This window comes from Ovis canadensis, chromosome 22, assembly GCF_042477335.2.
Source record: "Ovis canadensis isolate MfBH-ARS-UI-01 breed Bighorn chromosome 22, ARS-UI_OviCan_v2, whole genome shotgun sequence".
NCBI lineage: Eukaryota > Metazoa > Chordata > Mammalia > Artiodactyla > Bovidae > Ovis > Ovis canadensis.
In genome coordinates, this window is record NC_091266.1 from 64,680,491 (window position 1) to 64,700,303 (window position 19,813).

At 51.3% G+C, this 19,813-nt stretch overlaps 1 long non-coding RNA gene across 2 annotated transcripts in view; it reads left to right on the forward strand.

Moving 5' to 3' along the window:
• The first annotated feature begins 530 nt into the window (after positions 1-530).
• LOC138427436 (uncharacterized) overlaps positions 531-19,813 on the forward strand; it is a 47,820-nt gene continuing 28,537 nt past the window's right edge. For both annotated transcript variants that reach the window (XR_011252003.1, XR_011252002.1), the window contains exon 1: positions 531-701. This is a non-coding gene — a long non-coding RNA (uncharacterized lncRNA). The remainder of the gene's footprint in view (positions 702-19,813) is intronic.

A 19,813-nucleotide genomic window follows, 5' to 3' on the forward strand; every position in this document is an offset into this window, starting at 1 on the left:
GCCGTGAGCGGCCTCCGTGTGTGGTTAGTGAAGAGCTGACCGCATGCAGGACACAGTGACTTCCGCGATGGTTGGGATTGGTGAGCATCACAGGCTCAAGGGGCTGGTTTAGGGTCTTTGAGAACTGGTCTGATGGACCGGGCCCATGGCAGGAGTGGATGGATGGGCCAGTGAGGGCTTTGAATTTGGATACCTTCCTGTAGCAGGCCTGCCAGCGGCTCTGTCATCCATCACCTCGGCAGAGAACTTTCTGAAGCAAATATCCATCTTCAAGAAGAACAGCTCTGGTCTCCCTGACAGCATGTAACCAGGGAGACATTAGTTCAGGGCTTAGAAAGTATTCATGCCATAAACTTCTGCAAAATCAGGGGCTGTTACAGTCTTATTGCAAGGTGTATCTTTTTAATAATGTGATGACGTTCAGTGATTCTCTGACTTGGCTGCCAGCCCTCGTCCTTGATGCTTGCCTGCGTAGGAGGTGGGGTCTCCTGACATCCGGAGCTCAGCACACAGCTTCCTGCCCACAGCTCAGGGCGGCCGACGCCCACGCCAACAAGAGATGCATTTCGGCAAAACCCTGACCTTTGGCCAGTGATTACAGGGGAAATAACACACATTTCCACCAAAGAGGAGGAGGAGGAGGGGATGTCTGCTTAGGTTTCTTTTCATGAGTCGTCGGAGATGCTGAAACAGGGAAGAAGGTAATGAGCCGGGTCAGGGTCGTGGCGTCCAGGCTTCCACTTCACCTGTGGGCACTGGGAGTCTGCGGGGTGGCCGGCGCCTCTCACGTGATCAGAGGCTAGTCCGTAACAGCATTGCTGTCCTGGCTGTCTTCCAAGTCACAGGTGCCATCTGTGCGCTGTTTAGTAGCCTTGACTTCAGAGTGCTTGAGGTGCGTGAGTGTCTCATGTGTTTGTGTGTGTACATGTATATTCATATGTGTGTGTGTCTGCATGTGTGTTAAGTTGAACAAACATTCAGCAAGTGAAAAGTGACCGTGTTAGTCGCTCAGTCATTTTTCAAAGCTATGGACTGTAGCCCACCACGCTCCTCTGTCCGTGGAATTCTCCAGGCGAGAATACTGGAGTGGGTAGCCATTTCCTCCACCAGGGGGTCTTCCTGACCCAGGGATTGAACGTGGGTCTCCCACATTGCGTTCTTTACTGTCTGAGCCACCGGGGAAGCCTGACACTCAACTATGTTGACCTGCAGAGCCGCAGATTCCTATGGCTCAATCTACTGTATCTTTGTGAATGTGTGTATTTTATATCACATTTCAGAAACATTTGATTTTCTCACTATGATAAAAGCTATTGTGAGAGTTTGGAAAGCAAAGAAAGGCTTAAAGGAGCAAATGAAGGTTCCCAGCCCCCAGCAGCAGAGAAGGCAACGGCACCCCACTCCAGTACTCTTGCCTGGAAAATCCCATGGGCGGAGGAGCCTGGTGGGCTGCCATCTATGGGGTCGCTTAGAGTGGGACACGACTGAGCGACTTCACCTTCACTGTTCACTTTCATGCACTGGAGAAGGAAATGGCAACCCACTCCAGCGCTCTTGCCTGGAGAATCCCAGGGACGGGGGAGCCTGGCGGGCTGCCGTCTACAGGGCCGCACAGAGCGGGACACGACTGACGCGACGCAGCAGCAGCAGCAGCAGCCCCCAGTAGGTGGCGCTGTCGCCGCTCGCCTCCTCCTGTGCGTCTGTCCTCTTACGTGAGACGGCGGGGAGCCTCCACAGTCTACAGCTTTTAACTCCCGGGCGGCCCGTGGTCCTCCGAGCTCCCCAGTGGCAGGTAGTTCTCCACCTTCTTTCCCGTCCCCAGCCCCTCTCTCTGCCCTCCTTGAGCCCTGCAGGCCGCTCCTGGGTCCTCTTCTCCTATTGGCTGGTTTTCCCTCGGGCTCAGCCAATGAGAGGCCGGCAGGAGACCGGAGGGCGGGGTCGGGGGGGCGTGGAGGGGAGAGGGGTCCCGCGTCTGCTCGGTTCCTTCTTTGCTTTGGCGCCGGCTCCCTGGCGGCGCGTCCCCTGAGCAGTCTGCCCTCCTCACGCCCGGATGGCACCGGCCCTCCTCTCGGATAACGCGCGTGACGAGTGGTGGCCACGGCCCACCCCTGGGCGCCTCACCATTCTCTGTTTGACCCTGGAAGTAGTCACATCAGAGGCCCTTCATCTGGACCTTGTTGGGTGGATCCTCTCTCCTGGCCGGCGCGGCCCTGTTTCAGATGCTAACCCATCCGGAGGTCAGCACCACCCAGGGTCTCAGCGTCCTGGGGCTTCTGCTGCTTGAGCTCTCTTCTGCGTCGCCCACGTCTGCCGAGGCCCTCGGGTCACGGAGAGGTCGTGTCAGCATGACGTGACCTGCAGGTGCGCTGTTCTGGCTGAAAGCCAAAGCCGCAGCAGAGACCCGGAAGAGTTTGCGTGGACTGTTGACCTCCGAGAGGCGGTGATGCTTGGCAGCTGACAGCCGCATGTCCTGTGGAAGGACGGTGTGCACAGCAGGGGCTGGGACCCCCCCCCCACCCCCCGCCACTCCTGGGGAATGATCCCAGCACCTCTCCGTGAACCCAGGGTGACCTGCCTACAGTCCTGTATTGATGGTCTGGTTTTGTAGATGTGGTGACGGATGCTCTGAGAGTTGAAGTGACAGTACTCAAAAGGTGATTTGCAGCCAGGCAATTTACATTTTATGTCTTTTAAAAAAGTACTCCAGGGTGTCGACTGTATGGTCGCCCTCCGCTCACTCCCAGCCTGTCCCCCGGGTTGCCTATCCCATGTGACACAGAGTCCCCGAGGGCCTCCCGGTGTACCTGCCCCAGTGCCTGGCCTGTGCCTTTGCGTCCCCCAGATTCGCAGTCCCCAGTGGTGGTGTCAGGAGGTGGGGCCTTTGAGGGTGATGGGATCAGTGTTCTAATAAACGAGGCCCTGGGCAGTGGACTCAGGGAGGAGGCGGTCGCCTGCAGCCAGAAGGGGGTCCTCACCCAGACCCGAGTGTGAGGCCTGCGGGTCTCAGACTGCAGCCTCCGGATCGCTCAGAGAGAACTGTCCTTCGTGAGCCGCCCATCTGCGCTGTTCGCTGATGTTGGCTCCCCGGGGGCTGACACCCATCTTCCCGGGAAACCAGGCCTTGGCCAAGCCATCTGCAAAGGTCCAGAGGACTGGGTTAGCCCAGTAGGTGTCGAACTTCCCGGTCTTTACTAGTGGATTTACTCATTTGAATATATATATTTTACAAAGAGTTCCATCTGGTCGCTGACTTGGATTCTGGCAGAACCAGAGCCCGTGTGAACACTGCCTAGTGACCGACACAAAATACCTGGAGGAGGAGGAGGCAGCTGGAGGCAGAGGTGCTGAGGGATAACCTGTGAATTATCTCCTCTGGTGCTCATGAGCCAGAGAAGAAGGAACGGCTCTCGGCAAAACCAGCCTTGGAAGAAGTCCAAGGATGTCCACGCTATGAGCTTTTTTTAAAAAAATGTTATGCTATGTGCTTTTTTTAAAAAAATAAAATGTTCATTTTGGAATAGTTTGTGTTCACAGAAAAGTTACGAAGATGGCGCAGAGCATTCCTGCGCGCTCCTCGCCGTTTCTCGTAGAGCCAACCCCTCAGGCTATGTGGTGTTTTTATCACAGCTCAGAAGCGAGCGCTGGCACGCTGCGAGTGAGGGAACTCCAGGGTTCGCTCGGCATTCACCTGTTTCCCCGCGGGCTCTTCTCCTCTTCTGGAACCCGGTTCAGGATGCGGGGATGACGCTGCCTGTGGCTGTCGAGCTTCCTTAGGCCCCTCTGGTCTGGCACGGCTTCTCTTTCTTTACCTCGCTTTTAGTGACCTCTGCAGCTCTGAGGACATCACTCATGTATTTTGTACTTTTCCACAAGCCATTATGTTTTTTTGGGATAAACACTGCCCACGCTAAGCACCCGACCGTCGCGTTGGAGGGTGCGTGCTTTCCACACGGCCTCCCGCTGCTGACTTGAGCCTCGATGCGCGTTTACGGCTGTGTTTGCCGGGTCGTCCTCAGCTGCCCCCCGCCCCGGTCAGGTCACGTTCCCTCCCGTCCAGACTCTATTCTGTGGGAGCATGTGGGCTCAGAAGCAATCTCTCCTTGCTGGAGGGGGAAGTAACCACATAAATTACTTGAACCTATGTAAGGAAGACGTCTGTCTTCTCCCCGTTTACTCATTCAAACGTTTCTGTACGCCGATCGGGAGGCGTGCGTGTTTAGTCTACACTTTTGGTTGCAGTTTCATTTTGCATATTCATTTTGTTCCTCAGATCGGTCCAGCTTTGGCCGCCACCCTTTCCAGATGCCGCGTGAGGGAGTCGTGCACACGGCGCCCTCCGGTCTGGCTTCTCTCACCGGGGTCGGTGCCGTGGGCGCGCAGGTCAAGAGCTTCTCCCTTTCCGCCCCTGAGCAGCGTCCGTTTGTAGACGTGCCTGAGTTTCTTCATCCTGCCGTTTATGTGCCAGTTTTTGGAGATTATGAGTCAAGCTGCTGTAAACACCCTGAAAGGTGTCTGTGCGAAGATTGGTCCTGGGTTCTCTGGGATAAATGCCCAGCAGCCCAGTGCTGGGCTGTGCCTTTTGGGGGTTTGAGGCGGCTTCCATGGCATCTGGAGAAGTTGCGAGGCACAAAAGAGGAAGGTGGCTGTGTGTGTGTGTGTGTGACTTTGTGTGTGTGTGCGCGAGTGAGTGTGTGAATGTGTGTGTGAGACTGTGTGTGTGTGGACACTGTCCCACTCAGCCCCCAAGACTGAGGTGAGTGGAGGGCTGTGACGGGCGTGGGGTCACCTTAGGGTGCCCCTGGAGGAGGAGTGGGCAGGCCCGGTGCCCTCTGTGGTGGGCACGACCACCCACAGTTCCTGCTGGGGAAACTGAGGCACAGAGTCTGGTCACTCACAAGGTCTTGCTCCTGGTGAGGGTGCGGCTGTGGCTGAGCCAGATGGCTTGGCGTGGGGTTCACACCCTCTCCGGCTCATCCTGCCACCTCTTGGAGGCCTTGGTGCTGGGCCTGGGGCTCTGGAGGTGTCCCAAAGGGAGGGGGGAGATGTTTTCATCCCGGGAGGAGCACAACTGTCTTTGCAAAGGGCCCAGTGAGTGGCTGGACCAGTGGGAGGGGATGCAGGCTGAGGGGCCCATGCAGGGTGGCCGAGGTTGTCCACGTTGGCATCAGGGCTGGGCAGGGAGTGGTGGGTGGGTGGTGAGCGTGTGCTGGGGGTGAGGAGGTGGCACTGTGGATTCCTCCAGGCGAAGAGATGTGTCCGTTTCCTGAGACTGCAGGTATGAGGACCTGGGGGCTTCCCCAGCAGCTCAGTGGTGAAGAACCCACCTGCAATGCAGGTGACGCTGGCCCAGCCCTTGGGTCAGGAAGATCCTCTGGAGAAGGGAGTGGCAACCCACTCCAAGATTCTTGCCTGCGAAATTCCATGGACAGGACCCTGGCGGGCTGCAGTCCATAGACACCACTGAAACGGCTTAGCACGCATGCATGAAGGGTTGAGTTGACTTGGTGTATCGGTCAGAGGCTGGGGGGTTTAGTGCCACGGCAATAGGTTTTCCCACGATTCTGGAAGCTGGAAGTTGGAGGTCAAGGTGTGGGCAGGCTGGGTCCTCCCGAGGCCTCTCTCCTTGGCTGACAGTGTCCTCCTGTGATCCTCCCGATGGTCCTCCCCGTGTGTCTGCACCCTCATCTCCTTTTATAAGGACTCCAGTCATAAGGGATTAGGGCCACCCTAGCGACCCTGGTTTACCATGACCTCTTTAAAGACAGTGTGTCCAAATGCAGCCACACCTTGAGGTTCTGGGGATGGGTGTTAGTCACTGAGTCGTATCTGACTCTCTGACCCCATGGACTGTAGCTCACCAGGCTCCTCTGTCCATGGAATTCTCCAGGCAAAGATCCTGCAGTGGGTAGCCTTTCCAGTCTCCAGGGGATCCTCCCAACCCAGGGATTGAACCTGGGTCTCCAATCCGCATTGCAGGCGGATTCTTTGCCATCTGAGTCACCAAGATAAGGGCTTTGGCGTGAATTTGGGGACGCTGTTTCTCCCCTGGCACTTAGGAATGGGGTTCGAGGAGCTTGGGGGACACACCTGAGATGAAGTGACGGTAGCTGTTCAGGCCTCAGGTTGAGGACAGAGGTGGGGCTGGCGACTTGGGAGCGGGCGGGTCACAACGAGACGGGATGGAAACTTCCAGCAGACCTGGACCACAAGCCCTTCCGTCCTCACGGTACGAGCTGAGCCTCCCGTCGAGAGGTGGGCTGGGCTCTCTCTTCCACCTTGGGTGGAGCCACGGTCCGCTGGAAGTGGCACCTGTGACCTGTGCGGCCGTGTCGTCACAGTGGCGCCCTAGCTCCTGGCTCCCTGGGGGAGGCGCTTTGGGTGCCCCGCCATCCTGCGGTGGAGGCAGGGAGGGTGTCGGGGGGCCATGCCCTCCAGACGCATCGCTGAGAGCCGTCCAGCTCTGCCCTCGAGAGAGGACGATAAGTCGGGCTGTTGTCTGGAGCCCCTACATTTGGGGCTGATTTGTTATGCAGCGGTGGTGGCTGGAAGCACTGTTTTCTCTCTGGCTTCAAGGAATGAAGTAAGATTTATTGTCCGGTGCTTTCAAGCTTAGTTAGGCCGAGACACAGAAGAAATGAAGCATAGGCACTTGTGCGTGGTGCGTGCTTTTCACGCTCCTGTCGCTTCAGGGACATGGTGGAGCCAACACCAGCCCGAGTGTAGAAATGGCAGAGTTTTAAAAAGCGACGCTCATTAATCAAACCTAATGGCCTCTGGTGGTTTTCTGTGAGTCTCAGAATTCAGTTTTGCTAATTGTCTTCTTTTTAATTTGTGATTCTTCTATGGAAGTTAGACAAATAATCTCACCATCTACGGTTGGAACGAGACCCTTTGGTATATAGATTTCTTAAGTATAATTAAAAAAAAGCACACGGAAGGAAGTTTGATTAAATAGACTTTTATAGCCTTGGTTTTCTAAACAACAAAAGTTAATTACAGCGGGCTGTTCGCACTTGCATAGAACTCTTCATCCGCAGAATTCTGAGCAGTTTACTGAAACTTGAAATGTTAGTCTGGCATTTATTCAGTATGCAAATAAAGTATGTAAAATATTCCATCAAGCACTTTAAATAGTCAGCCAAACATATCTTTGTTATTATTAGATCAGGAAACTCAAATACAGTTACTCTTTATCGGTTTAATTAACATATTGAATATACAATTTGGTGTAAACCTACTCTTTTCTCATCAGAGCTTGGAACACCGGCAACTGTTTTGTGGGATTTGAAATTCTATTCTTTAAGGTAAATAGCTGTGTTTTCTATTAATGACCTCGTTATTTATTTAGATCAGACAGGAAGGCAGCCGTGGGATGAAAACATTCATTTAAAGGCCGGTGGTGATTTTCTGTTTGTTTGATGCTGAACTAATATTGGCCCTCTAAGAAGTTAATTTCATTCTTTCTGTTTTGATAGAAACCTCCAAAGCAAATTACTGTGGGCTGCTTCTGTTTTTGAAGGGCGTGATCATATTCTCAAGGTCTTAGCTGTGGAAATCCCACACCTGGGCTGCCTGCACCGGGGGAAGGGGAGGTCCTGGGGGTGCTCCGTCAAGGGCATTTTGGGTCCTCCAGGGGAATCAGCTCTGGGCAAGGAAGGGGAAGAGATATGGGGGCAGAGGGCGGGTCTGGGCGGAAAGGAGGCCCCTCCCCGGCCACGGCTTGTCTGTCTCACACACCAGCACACGACCTGCTCCCACGGGAGGTTTATTCTTGGGATCTGGCCAACACTGTCCCCCAGCTTTTAAAAATGCAGGTTATCCTTGGGAGACTTTGTGCTGGAGTTGTTAACACTCCCTGGGCCTGCAGTGGAGAGAAGAGGGTGGCCTGGGAGTCGGCGGCCCTGGAGGGGCGTGTGGACGAGGGGGCGGCGGTGCCGTGCTGGGGCAGATCACGCCAGGCTCTCCCAGGGCCAGATGCCCACGGCCGCACCTGCCTCACCTGTCCCCTGGTGGGGTGGGTACACCCAGCTAGGGAGGTGCTCTGTCCTGACCCAGCCCCAGATCCTCCCTGCAGTCTCCCTGAGACCCCACAGCAGATGCCTTCGAGTCCCCGTTGGGAACAGGTGCGTGGGCGGACACTCCCCAGCCCTATCCACCCCCGTGACCTCCACCTGCTGACCACCCCCCACCTTTGGACTCGAGGCGTGGTAGTCCAGGCCACCTGCTCACTTGCTCAGACACGTCTGCCTTCCAGCTGCGCGCCAAGCTGATCTTCCTGTGAAAGCCACTTAAAGGAAACTTTGCCTGGAAGCATAAACCAGTTAGGGGCACCCCAGGTGGCGCTAGTGGTAAAGAACCTGTCTGCTAATGCAGGAGACGAAAGGGATGCAGGTTTGATCCCTGGGTCGGGAAGATCCCCTGGAGGAGGGCATGGCAACCCACTCCAGTATTCTTGCCTGGACAGTCCCATGGACAGAGAAGCCTGGTGGATCAAGGTCGTAGCTGTGGAATCTCACACTACAGTCCCTAGGGTCGCAAAGAGTCTGACATGACTGAAGTGACTTAGCACGCACACAGAAACCAGTTAGGCAGTTAACTCTGCTTTCATTCCGGTGGGGGTACCAAAGAGTGCCAGGCCTTGCCTTCCCCTCCCTCCCTCCACAGCAGACCCTGAAGAAGTTTCCAGATACTGAAAATGTCTGGGGACGAGTTATAATTTTCTTGCAAACGTGACTTGGATTTTGTTGTTTCTCGAAACAGAACTCAATCTGGTTTGGCAGGTGGGAGGTGGCGTGGGGTCCGGGATTTCTGGAGGCTCCTCTCCCTCCCCTCGGATCTTACCAGGACCTGGGGCAGGGGAGCCCCCCTTCCTTCTCATTCCCCTCTGGGATCCGGAGATGCTCGCTGTCCAGGGGCTCAGTCCAGGTGAGGCACCGGGGAGGCAGCCCCTGCCCCCTCCTCATGACCCCAGGCTGAGGGTGGGCCACATCATTGGTCCTGCACCTGCAGCCCTGCCCGCAGGTCAGCACCATCCTTTCTGGAGGCCCCATCTTCCCACCTCCTCTCTGGGGGTTGGGGGCACAGCCTCTCTGAGTCAGGAATCGCAAACCTCAGCTGTGCCATCCCAGGGACATTCCAGCTCTGTCCTCACTGGCGGGCTGGGAGACCCTTGGAGGGGAGGGGAGGCTGTCCGTCCCTGGACTGAGCATGACAGATTTTTGTGTTAATATCCCCATTTCCTGTGGCTGCTGTAACAGACTTGGAGGAGTGACCCCGCAGAGATTACTGTCCTAGAGTTCCGGGTGGGTCAAAGTCCCACGTGGGTCGGCAGAGCGGACTCCTTCTGCTGGAGATGGCCGGCTCACTGCCTCTCCCAGCTTTGGAGGGGCCCATGGGCATCCTCTGCCTCCGTCTCCCCACGTCTTGTTCCCTGGCCCACCCGCCTCTCCCTCTTGGGAAGATGATGGCGTGCACCCCACCGCCCCCATTCCCCCCGGGGAATCCGAGAGCATCTCCCCATCCCAGTGCCGTCGTCTTCATCACATTCGCAAAGTCCCTTCTGCCACGTGAGGCTGTCTGGGGGCCCGGCCGTGGACATCCCCCGGGGTCTTTGTTCTGCTGACCACGTCACTTCTGTGCACCTCAGCCTGTGACGTGCCTGCCTTTCCGCCTGCTTCCCGGGGCTCCGTCCCTGGCTCTGTCTGCACTTGGTATGGACCCTGTGGCCTCCCCAGGCCCCGGTGAGCTCTGACTCCAGGGCGTTGCTGGCCACCCTTTCTGTTGGATCCTTGCCCATCCCTTTCCCGGGTGGGTCTTGCTTGGCCCAGCCTGGACCCGGCCCCTGGCAGGCCCCTGTGCCTTCCGGCAGTGCGACCCGGCCCACTCTGGCACTGCTGAGCCCCGGCCTGGGCCCACCCCTGGCTGGCAGCCTCTCCAGCTGGATCTCAGGGATTTGGTTTAGGTGGGACTGTGGCTGGAGATGCGGAAACTAAGAGAAGGATCTTGACACGGAGGCCGCCAGCTTTTTCACCTGTGTTTTGATGACAGGACGCTGCAGGTTCAGGGAGGCTGTTCAGCTGCTGGGGTCCATCTGGGACTCGGGGGCCGGGGGGGCCAGGTGTCCCTGCCCTGGCCAGGCTCCAGCCCCGTCCGCTTCCATGTGCCTGGAGGCAGCTGCAGCCCGCTGCGTGAGCTCAGGCAGGCGGCAGGGCGTGACTCACTGTGGCAAGGCGCCTTTAAGGACCACGTTTTCTATCTGCTGGAACTCGCTTCTCTGATGTTCTCATGTCGGATTTGTGTCAATGAAGCCGATGCATTATTTATCAATCAACTTTCGATTCTTAATCATGAAGGAAGAGTTAATCGGAATTTTTTTTCCCTGGAGTCATTCATTCTGGTTTTCAAATTAAATACATTTGTCGGCTTAATCCAGAAACCAGGAGCTTGCATGAGCTGACCCTCGTGGTGAGTGTCTGGTTCTCAGAAACACAGGGTCTGGGCTGATTTGGGGGCTGGGGTCAGGGCAGCTCCCCTCCCCTCGTTGCAGAGAGAGCCAAGGCCTTCCAGATTTCTTATGTCCCGCATTCCGGCGCATCCTTCTGGCCTGGTTTAATAAGTCTACACTGTTCAGTCCAGTTATTTAGTGACTGAGGAGAAAAAAAGTAAGCACAGGCCCCAGGAAGATGTGAACCCAAAACCCCTGGTTTCCAAGTGTTGGTCGCTCAGCTGTCTCTGACTCCTTGCGAGCCTGTGGACCATAGTCCCCCAGGCTCCTCTGTCCATGGGAGTCTACAGGTAAGAATACTGGCGTGGGTTGCCGTTCATTTCTCCAGGGGACCTTCCAGTCCAGGGACTGAACTCGGGTCTCCTGCACTGCGGGCGGATTCTTTACTGTCTGAGCCAAGTGGCTTACAAGACCACTGCTCTAACCCTTGAGCTGTGGCTCCGTAGGGATCCTTTGGCTTTTCTCGTGGCTGTGCTTTGCGTTCGGAACGCCAGCGTTGTCTCCTCTTGTTTGGCGACTGTGCAGCTTGTTTTTCTAGCAGCTCGAAACCGTGTTTTCCTTGTCCTTTGCAATACATTTCTTGTGTTGGAGCAGGCATCTCTCCCCAGCTGGCGTGTCTCTGTAATACAAACAGAAGAGCTTTTAAAATTAACAGGACATCAGAGACTTAGGTTTGTTGTAAAATTTCTCCAGGAACACAGTCTGCATACAAACGCCCAGGCTCCAGATTTGGCAAGCATCCTTTGAACACGGCCGCTGTGCCAGCCTGGCCGCGGGCGCTTGGTACCCACACTCTTTTCACCCTGGGGCGAGTTCAGGGCGGTGGGCACAGGTGTTCTGTTTCCCAGGGGGCTGGGGGCAAGGGCCCTGCAGGCAGAGACAGAGGCAGGCTTAGAGCCGAGCTGGAGTTGACAGCATAGCTGAGCACCCTTGTGAGCTTCACCCGGGGGAGCGCAGCGCTGACTTCTTTGAGTATCGCTTTCATAGTTAATTTTTCTTTCCTCTTACTGAGATATCGTTGACATATCATGTTAATTTGGGGTGTACAGCATAATGATTCAATATTTTTATGTATTTTGTTTTATCTCCTGGGCTTCCCTGGTGGCTCAGATGGTAAAACATCTGCCTGCAATGCAGGACACCGGGATTCAATCCCTGGGTCGGAAAGACCCCCTGAAGGAGGAAGATGGCAACTCACTCCAATACTCTTGCCTGGAGAATCTCACGGACAGGAGCCTGGGGGGCTACAGTCCATGGGATCACACAGAGTCAGACACGACTGAGTGACTAACATGTTCACTTTCGTCTTATCTCTGCTATTTGCTTATTAGTTTTTTTCTTTCTTTTTTATTTGTCATGATTGCTCTATGGTTTACCTGTAGTGTAAGGAGAGTTCCTTTTTTATAGTATATTTCTGCTAGAGATGAAATCTGTCAGCTCTTGTTTGTTTCAAAGTCTGTATTTCACCTTTCTTTTTCAAACGTATTTTTGCTGCTGATTGTAGAATTCCAAGCTGACATTCTTCTTTCAGCAATTCACTGAAAGAAAAGTCCACTGTGCTCTGGATTTTATGGTTTTGATAAGAGTTTGAGACCATCATTCCTACCTTTATTCCTTTGCACATGGGTTTCCCCCCCACCCTCCCCCACCCCCGGCTCCTTTTAGGAATTTTCTCTTTAGAGCTAATTTATAGCAATGTGATTACTATATGCCTGTGTTATTTTAATTAATTAATTGCTTGGTTTGTTTTATTCACTTATGCTTACTCTGTTTGATGCTTGTCCAGCTTCCTGAAACTGTGGGTTTATACATGTCACCTAATTTGGATCGCTTCCAATAGTGATTGCTTCAGATATATTTCCTGCCTCCCTTCTCGCTCCCCTCCTCGCTGGACTCCAGTCACACGTATATGAAGTCACCTTTCTATTGTTCCAGAAGTCGCTGAGCCTCTGCTCACATTTTTTCTCTCTGGGCTCCATTGTGTGTAGTTTTTATTGCTTTGTAGCCAAGTTCACGGATCTCTTCTTCGGTACCCCCTCTACTGTTTGTTTCATCCGGCGTACTTTTAAAATAGCAGACGCTGTGCTTCTTCACGTCTAGCAGTTTTGTTCAGGTCTTTGAAAGTGTCTTCCATGTCTCTTCCCGTTGTGTTCCTGGTTCCCTTCACTCCCTTGAGTGTGTGGAGCGTGCGGATGGCAGCTGTGTTAATGTCCTTCCTGCTGACCCCGTCTTCCCGGTGTTTGTTTCTGCGGATGGGTTTCTCTCCTTGTTACGGGTCACACTGTCCTGCTTTTGTATACACGTTGAGTTTTGCTTGGGTGCTGGAAGTTTTCTGCTGAATGCAGAGTTTCATTTCATTCCTTTAGAGAGTGTTGGACTTTTTCTGGCTGGTATTTAAATTACCTGTGGATTGAACCATAAAGAAGGCTGCGTGCCAAAGAATTGTTACTTTTGAACTGTGGTGCTGGAGAAGACTCTTGCCAGTGCCTTGGACAGCAAGGAGATCAAACCAGTGAACCCTAAAGGAAATCAACCCTGAATATTCATTGGAAGGACTGATGCTGAAGTTCCAATCCTTTGGCCACCTGGTGTGAAGAGCCAACTCATTGGAAAAGACCCTGACGCTGGGAAAGATTGAGGGCAGGAGGAGAAGGGGACGACAGAGGATGAGGTGGTTGGATGGCATCACCGACTCAATGGACATGAGTTTGAGCAAGCTCCGGGAGATGGAGATGGACAGGGAGGCCTGGCGTGTATACTGCAGTCCATGGGGTCACGAGGAGTCAGACACGACAGCGACTGGAAAAGGATTAGCGTGACCTTTTCGAGGTTCACTTTCAAGTCCTTTTAGAGCAGGTCTATGCATCTTTATTTCAGAGCTATTTTAGCTTGATTTTAAAGAATGGCCCTCCTGGCGTCTCTGCTGAATGTCCAGTCTTCAGTTAGGTTTCTCTCATCTGATTGGAGACAGTTGGGCAATTTTCAACCCTGGCTGTGTGATGGGAATTGTTTGTTGGACAGCACCTTGAAATCCTTCCTAGGGTGTTGGCCTTGTCCGCCCTGGTGGGCTCCATTTGGCTCAGTGAGGAGCTTGGCATTTAGCCAAAGACTCAAGGGAGCTTGCTCTTGGCATAGCTCCCTCCTCTCTGGAATTCTCATCCTAAATTCTAGGTGCCTTGTCCTCCAAGAGCTCTCAAGTCAGAGAGACCCCTGAGCCCTGTCTGGGTTCCCCGTGAATATTCTGAGAGCAGGGGTGAACGGAAGGCTCACCCCCTTCGTCTCTCTTCCCGTAGGGACCACAGTCTTGTGTTGTATTTTGTCCATTTTTTTTTCTTTCTTGGAACAGTCATTTAATGTATTTTGTCTGATTCTCTGGTTGCTTCTGGTGGGAGGACAATTCTGGTAGTAGTTAGCCCTTCATGGCCAGTAACGGAGGTTCTTGTTACTTTGGAAAGACTGTTCAGAGCCCTTTATTATCGAAATGCTCTTGTCTTCTGGGGGTGGGGGTGGCGGCTGCCAGCACTGGAAGTGACCTCAGGGTCGCAGTCCCAGCAGGGCCGGGGGCTGTGGCGGTTTGCTGTCATGCGTTTGGACAGTGCGGGGCTTCCTCCTTGAGTCCTGCAGGCGGTTCTGTGATCCTCAGTGAATGTCCAGGAACCTCCATCATGCTTCAGAGGAAGGAAATTCGGAGCGGTCTCCGATGTAGGGCGCTCCGGATACATTGCTTCCTCTTTTCCTCTTCACATTTCAGGAGAAGGGGAACGATGTATTTCCCCCGAAAATGTGTTTGGCGGCTCTGGTGGCAGCAGCGGTGTGTTTTGAAGGTTTGTTAACTGCAGAGAAGTGAGAAGTAAGTTTAAGTGCAGAAGCGAGTGATTCTAAAATGCAGCTAGTTTTCTTTTCTTGCTCATATGAAAGCCTCCACGTCTGGGTCCTGGGTAAGACCATGAACCCAGAATTGCTGGAGTCTGAGTTTATATCTTAGCTTCCCCCTTTACTGGCTGTTTGATCTTGGACTGATCGTCTTTCCTGGCCTCAGCTGGCACATCAGTATGGTGGGATCCTAATAACACACACCTCCAGGAGTCTGTCATGGGGCGTGAACGCGCTGGTGCATGCAGAGTCCTGGGCGCATAGTGAGCCTCCGGTGAACACGCGCCGGCCACAGAGACACTGCTGTAGGTGGACACGGATGTTCTATCACGTAGAGTTTCAGGATTCCATAGTCACTGGGGTGACGGTCACAAGGAAAGACAGAACACACGGGCCTGCTCAGCATGGTGGCTCCCAAACGCCTCGCAGGACTGGCTGCTCGCAGAACACCTGGGGAGCTTGTTAAAATCCAAGTACCTGGCCCCACCTCAGCCCAGCTGGATCCAAAGTTTTAGGATGTGTGTGTTTGTTCCATGGGCGATCCTGATCAGTTCAGTTTTGCCGCTCAGTTGTGTCCGACTCTTTGTGACCCCATGGACTGCAGCACGCCAGGCCTCCCTGTCCACTACCAACTCCCGGAGTTTACCCAAACTCATGTCCATTGCGTCGGTGATGCCATCCAACCATCTCATCCTCAGTCGTCCCCTTCTGCTCTTGCCTTGGAAACATCAGTTTACACAAAATGAGTTTTTCTTATTTGTTTAGTGTTTAAAACCAAGTGGGATTTTGAAAGGAAAAAAACAATAAAAGATAATACTAGCTGCCAGAATTATTAGCACAAAGCCTGGAATGGCAGGATTTCTGTCTCTAGCTGTTGGATGTAGAGGACGCACGGTACAATGAGACAGCAAGTTATATGCTTTCATTCTTCAAGGTGCTTCCTAGCTTTGTATTCTGCCTTTTTAGATGGCCACTTTGGAACCGAGCAGCTGGTAGATTTAGGCCAAGAAATCAAAAGAGTGGGCGACTTTATTAAGTCTTTGAAACCCACGTGCACCTTGCACAACCTGCCCTTTGTCTTTCCTGCAAACACTCAAACACTTTCTCTCTGGGAGTGTTTTAGAGCAAATTCCAAACATCCCATGATTCCTTCCATGAATACTTTACTAGCTATAACATACAAGGACTTGGAAACAGAACCAAAATTTCGTGACCACATTCAGCAGACTTAGCAACGATTTGTGCACGCATCCTATACCCAGCCCGTGTCCAGTTTCCCCCAACCGCCTAATATAGTGCACGGTTACAGTCGGTTTGTTTTCAGTCAGGAGCTAAGCATGGTGCTCATGTTGCTTTTATTTGTCACGTCTGTTGAGTGACTTAATAAGCGGCGACCCCTCTTCCTCCTATCGGCCGTCATGCCAGTGACTTTAATGGAGCTGGGATGTTTGTCCTGTGGCACCTCCAGACTCTGGGTTCCCTGATGGTGACGTGTGCTTTTGTTTAATGCGTTCTCTTGTCCTTTTCCCTCGTGCTGGAAGTTAGAGTTGAGTTTAGCTCCAGGTTCGTCTCTGTCCTTTGGTGAAAAGGAGCTTTCCCAGGGGTGCTGTGCAAATCAGATCGGATCTGCACATTTCTTGTTCTCATTCTTCTCCATCTCCTCTTCACTCTCTCACACCCCTTGCAATTTATCGGTTGGGAAACCCATTGTGTCTGTCCTGCAGGGCTTCCCACAGCTTGGGTTTCGTTGACTGCATGCTGTGTGTGTGATATACATTCCCCTGCATTTCCTGTACGCTGGTAATTAGACCTCAGACTTCACTCACATTCAAGGTTGTGGGGGTTTTCTTGACCAGAGGGAGATGTGGGCACTTCCGTTAAAAGGCAATGGTGTGTAAGTGTCTCTCTTTTCATGAGGTGTTAAGCCATCAGTGATCAGCCCGAATCTGTAACTTACTAGGGATTGAATTTCAAATGGTGAGAGTATCGTTCTTCCTTTATCAGATGTACTATTTCTACAGTAAGAAGTCTCATTAATTTTTTAGTTAAAAGAGAAAGTTCATAGAGGAAGGCAGGATAAAGGCTTGATCCATTTCCTCTGTTTACTATTAATATCTTTCCGAATAATAATCTGGTTCTCCCGCATGTTCCAAAGGCGACCAGTGACTCAGAAAACTGATCATCATGAACTCGTGGCTTTGAACAGTTTGATGCATTTAACCTGTTGCAGTTGTTATCTTTATTGATTCTGAGATTTGTTCCATCCTGGGACTATGGGAGCATCTTCACGCTGTATTCTGAGTCCTTTTGACCTGACCCCAATCTTTGATAGCATCTTCGCTTTCTGCTGACATAAAATGTTCCAGGCACATCTTGCACATTTTCCATCTCACTGAATCAGATATTTGACAAGAAGGATTGTTTAGTTTTCGTGTGACCTAGTGTTATAGGAAATAGGGTGTGGAAATGCTTAGTGCTACTGGATTAGTGGTTGTTTTTGGCTTTTTCAGTGGACAAGCTAGGAAGCACACAGATGTTTTTAGAGATAAAGAAGAAAATTCATACAATCGTTTCAGTTAAAATTGAAGCCCATAGACCTTTTACTTGACCGTGTTTCTCCTGCGTCTCTCTCTTCCTGTCTCCTGTGCTGAAAATTCCGCCTCCCAAGTGCACCAGTGTAATGACTGGTTTACAAGACACGTGCACCATGACAATCCCAGAATAATACCACCACAATCACTCTTACCTCCAACGCTGCCGCCCCTGCTAACAACGTGGCTCCTGAAATCAATTTAAAAGGTTCTGGCAGTTCTTTTTGTCCTTAGACTATATCCCTCTAGGATGTACAATTACCTTGCTGTGATTTAAACTTATTACTTATTTAAAATAATTCCCCTCTAAGAAGTGATGCCATTAACTCAGAACATAGTTATGTTCGTATGACTCAACGTTGAATTTTAGGGACTGATTTTAAATTTAATTTTGGTTGATAGACATATGAAGTATCTACTTGTTTTCAAAGTCAAATCTGTAAAACCATGTATATTCACAGAGAATGGACTTCTTTCCTTGTTGCTTCCTCTCTGTTCTATCTCCCTCCAAAAGTAACCATTAAAAATATCTTTTAATTTTTAAGTGAAATACATTTAGAAATGTATTTATTATCTGTTTTATTTTCACAAAACATAAACCGACTTGATGGCACTGACTTAATGGACATGTTCAGTTCAGTTCAGATCAGTTGCTCAGTCGTGTCTGACTCTGTGACCCCATGAATCGCAGCATGCCAGGCCTCCCTGTCCATCACCACCTCCCAGAGTTTCCAGACTCGCATCCATCAAGTCCGTGATACCATCCAGCCATCTCATCCTCGGTCGTCCCCTTCTTCTCCTGCCCCCAATCCCTCCCAGCATCAAAGTCTTTTCCAATGAGTCAACTCTTTGCATGAGGTATGAGTTTGGGTAAACTCCAGGAGTTGGTGATGGACAGGGTAGCCTGGCGTGCTGCAGTGCATGGGGTCGCAAAGAGCCGGACACGACTGAGCAACTGAACTTATCTTCATATGTTCGAATATATACTTAGATATTTTTTAAAAGGTCTCTACCTTTTTAAAGATTTACTTAATTTTTGGCTGTGCTGGGTCTTTGTTGCCGGGCAGGCTTCTCGTTTCGGTGACTTCTCTGTTTGCCGAGCATCAACTCTAGAACACGTGGGTTTATCTGCCCACATGCGATCTTCCTGGATCGGGGTTCAAACCCGTGTCTTTTGCATTGGCAGGCAGATTCTTCACCACAGAGCCACCAGGGCAGCCCTCCACCTTTTTTAAAAGAACAGACCGTATGCATTTTTGTCCACCCTGCTTTTTTTCTGCAGTAATATCCTGGAGATTATTCCACGTAAGTATATAGAGAAATTCTTCTTTCTGTTTTACAGGTGTGTGGTATCCCATTCTGTGAATGTACACCATTGTTTAATCAAACAGTCCCCGTTAATGGAAATTCAAGTGAGTTTCAGTGTATTCTGTTACTAATGGTACCTCTCTGGATAGCTTGGGGCATATGTCTGACCTGCATCAGAGCAGACTGACACAGTTGCAATTATTGTAGCAAAGAACCGTCGCATATGTGACCTTCCTAAGTGTGCCATACTCCCGTTCCCTCTGTGACGTGTTGGCATGGTGGGTTTCAAAGTCGGTCGTTTCTTCTGCGCTTACTAACTGGTTTGCCAATGAAGACTGTTCACCCTCATTAACTATTTGATTTAGCTGAACTACAGTCCCCACACAGCAGGTAAGATAGATGCTTTATTCTCTCCTTTTTATAAGTTACAGTTCGTACAGATGAGTTGGCTTAAACCTCATCATTTTCAGTATTACCACGAACCCATGAATTTGTATCTATTGTGATTTAACCCTTCAGAGTCACTTACATTTTAAAATTATACTTGTGATTTTGGAATAATTGTAGGTTTATAAAAAAGTGGCCTAGGCTCACTATACCCTCTTCACATCATTTCCCTAATGCTGACATCCTGATGTTATGTGGCCATTATTCAAAATTAAGAAAACAATGTCGGTATGTGACCACGTGCTAAAATCCAGATTTTATCCGGATCCCTCTGGTTTTCCCACCATCACCCTTTTTTCTGAAGGATCTAATCTATCAGTTCAGTTCAGTTCAGTTGCTCGGTCGTGTCCGACTCTTTGCAACCCCATGAAATGCAGCACGCCAGGCCTCCCTGTCCATCACCAACTCCCAGAGTTCACTCAAACTCATCAAGTCGGTGATGTCGAGTTGGTGATGCCATCCAGCCATCTCATCCTCTGTCGTCTCCTTCTCCTCCTGCCCCCAATCCCTCCCAGCATCAGGGTCTTTTCCAGTGAGTCAACTCTTTGCACGAGGTGGCCAAAGTGCTGGAGCTTCAGCTTTCACACTGTGGTTAACATTAATCTTTTCAGTGTTCATTCTTTTTCCTTCTTTTTCCTATCCAACCAGCTCCTAACATTTAGGTGAAATCCTGATGGCCTTTGACTGTGTGACTGTGTGTGTGTCTAGGCTGATAAAATGGTCTCCTACTCATTTGGAGCATTTCTTGCTGCAGACCTGGAATGAACTGTTTTTCTAAGGCTCTTTTGTCCTTTTCAGTGAGAAATGGCACTTAGAGACCATAATCTCAGAGCTAGGGGTGCTCACTGCTATGGGATTGTCCTTGACGTTTTAGGCCTTTTCAATGCACAGAATTGAGAAATGCATGCTTTTTAGAAAGGAAAAGAAAATTTATGAGTTCATACCTATATCTACAATTCAAGTTAAAGATCATAAGGTCTTCAACTTAATGACTTGAGAGTAATTTTATATTTGTTTTGCACTGAAAGTCTTGGTCTTTAACAGCACAATTACTATGTTCCTTATTGCATAGGGGCTTCCCAAGTGGCTC